Below are 3,168 nucleotides of genomic sequence, written 5' to 3'. Positions count from 1 at the left end.
GGCCCCTCTCCACCCCTGCCTGGGACCATGCCGGACTTCGTTTCCCAGAGGCTGCCCCACCTCCCTCAAGAGTTTAAGGCGCTGCATGCTGGGACACGGGGTTTGGGGCTCTGGTTTCCCCGGACACGGTCCGGAGTTCTCCTCAAGCCTCTTACCTCTTCCAGAGGCCCTGGTGTGGTTCGGCCTGAGTGGGGCCTTCCCTTCCCAGGAGGAATCCAGGGGTGCCGGGAGCATGAGAGTTGGGGGACCGCAGAGTGTGCCTGCAGCTTCGGGAGAGGCCAAGGAAGGAAGGGTAGGAAGGGTGCACGCGCACATGTGTGTAGGGGTCTGTGTGGCTGTACATGCATGTCAAGGTCTAAGTGACCACACACACGATTGCGCGCACACATGCGTGTCAGGATCTGTGTGCACATGCGTGTCGGGCTCTGCTGCTGCCTGCGCGCTCTGGCCGCTGGGTGCGCGAGGTTCTTCCCGGGTACGGGGTGCGCATGCGCATGCGCTCTGGCCTCCAAAGGTGGTGGGACCCAGTGTGTGACGCACTTGCGTGGGAGTGCGAGGCTGACGCGGTGGCTCTGTCCCCGTAACTGTGACACGGGTGCGCGCGAGCGTCAGTGGGGGCAGTGCCGGGTGCGCGTCTGCACTGGTGACGCAGCCGTTGCCTGTCTGCCAGTCCGTGCAGGTGAGATTGGCGCGCGTGGCTCCAAGGGAGAGACGGGTACCGGGCTTCTGACGGTGACGCACTTGCTGGAGAGAGAGTTTGGGGTAACACAGCCAGGTTCTTCCCATAACTGGGGCCCGGGGGTGCTTCAGAGGCTTTGGGGTGCGCCTGTGAACCTCGTTGGCGCGGAGGTTCCTGGGACTCTGCTCTGCCAGGTGAGCTCTGGAGGCTCTGTGGGGGCGGCGGCCCGGATGGTCTCCATGGCCCACGGATGCGCCTTTGCACGGTGTGGGGTGGCGGGGCCGGCAGCATGGCCGTGCTGGGCGTTAGTGGGTGTGACGAACACAGATGTGTCTCGGGACAGCGTGTGCTGTGGTGAGGCTGAGCCGTGCAGGCTTATACTGCATGAGGGTGATCGGGCCTTCTGGGTGGCGCAGGAGTGTGTGGCAGCGCGACCTGTAGCTCCAGCGTTGCTGTTGCAGCGCCTGCCTTCACCCTCTAACCAAACGCTACCTGCCTGAGAACAAGGGCTGCAGAGAGAGGAGAGCACCTGAGCCCCGCCGGGAAATTCACCAACAAAAAGGCAGAAACAGCCATGAGGTGACACTTTCAGAGCCAGACGTGCTCTCCATGCAGGCCGTCTGAGTGACAGGAGATGGTGGCCTTAGGGGTACTGCTTCTCCTGTAGAGGGACAAGTCCCTGGTGTGGGAGACGGGGAGAGAGGCGGTTCCGCGCTTCATCATCTCAGTAACCTCAGCGTGCTATTCAGGAATCTCAGAAACCCCATCTCGGGGCCTCGTATTTCTCATTGGTTTCATTAGGTATGCCAGGTGTTTTCTAATGTTGCTTGTCCTTCCGAAAGATGTAGTGTCTTACCCTTCTGGTTTTGTTTCCCCTAGGCCAGCATCCTTCAGAAAAAGCATCCCCGAGGAGGAAGACGAGTCTTTAAAAATCTTACAGGTTCAGGTGTGTTTCCTTTTGTTTTTTAATTAAATGATATGTGTTTATAAGACTTAAGACCAAACATTGAATGTAGGTGACCAAGATTTGAGTCCTGTTTCTGCCTCTTAGCTTTTTGAACCTTCTGAAGATAGGCTTGTGAGGAGGGTGAAATACATGAACATGCATAAAACCCACAGACGAGCACCCCGGAGTGTAAGTGTGCAGTGAGTGCTGCTGTTATGTGTTAAGTCTGGATGTCTGTACATTAGAAGCAACGTACATAGGAAGGTAACTGGGATGGGTGTTCGCAAGTTCACAAAATGAACCACAGCCTCAAATGGTCTAGAACTGTTATCCTTAACCAGAGGGCCTTCCACAAAACGAACCACAGCTTTAAATGATTTAGAATTGGAATCCTTAACCTGAAGTCCTATTTTTTGTGTTGTTGTTTGTTTTCATTTTGTTTTGTGGGATTGTTTTTTGTTTGAGACAGGATCTCACTCTGTCTCCCAGGCTGGAGTGCAGTGGTGCAATCACAGTTCACTGCAGTCTTAACCTCCCGGCCTCAAGTGATCCTTCTACCTTAGCTTCCTGAGTAGCTGGGACCAATTTTTGTGTTTTTTGTAGAGACAGGTTTCACTATGTTGCCAAGGCTCATCTCGAACTCCTGAGCTTAAGCAGTCTGCCCGCCGCAGCTTTCCAAAGTTCTGGGATTACAGGCATCAGCCACCATGCACAAGCTGTTCTGTGTTTTTTTTTTAAAAAAAAGAGATGAGGTCTCCCTTTGTCCCCCAGGCCGGAGTACAGTGGTGCGATCACAGCTCACCGTAATCTTGAACCCGTGGGCTCAAGAGATTTTTTTCTCCTTTCCCACCTGAGTAGCTGGAACTATAGACATGTGCTTACAGGTCCGGCTGATTTTTTTTTTTTTTTTTTTTTGAGACAACGTTTAGTTCTTGCACAGACTGAAGTGCAGTGGTGCAGTCTCTTCTCACTGCAACCTCTGCCTCCTGGGTTCAAGCGATTCTCCCGTCTCAGCCTCCCAAGTAGCTGGATGGAATTAAAGGCCTCCACCACCATGCCCGGCTAATTTTTATATTATTAGTAGACACATGGTTTCTCCATGTTGGCCAGGCTGGTCTCAAACTCCTGGCCTCAGGTGATCCACCCACCTGAGCCTCCCAAAGTGCTGGATTACAGGTGTGAGCCACGATGCCTGGGCAGGTCCAGCTGATTTTTAACTCCATTTATAATTTTCCAAGGATCATTGTTATATACACTTACTGTGTATGTTTATCAGTGTCTTTTTTTTTCCCCTGAGGAGATATTCTGTAATTTCATGGCATTAAGAAGGCCATGAAAGACATTTAGACTTTAGGCCGGGCGCGGTGGCTCAAGCCTGTAATCCCAGCACTTTGGGAGGCCGAGGCGGGTGGATCACGAGGTTGAGAGATCAAGACCATCCTGGTCAACATGGTGAAACCCCGTCTCTACTAAAAATACAAAAAATTAGCTGGGCATGGTGGCGCGTGCCTGTAATCCCAGCTACTCAGGAGGCTGAGGCAGG

The sequence above is a fragment of the Cebus imitator genome, unplaced genomic scaffold, assembly GCF_001604975.1.
Source record: "Cebus imitator isolate Cc_AM_T3 unplaced genomic scaffold, Cebus_imitator-1.0 Scaffold846, whole genome shotgun sequence".
Taxonomy (NCBI): domain Eukaryota; kingdom Metazoa; phylum Chordata; class Mammalia; order Primates; family Cebidae; genus Cebus; species Cebus imitator.
The sequence above is the reverse complement of the archived record's forward strand: the minus strand, read 5'-3'. Positions refer to the sequence as shown.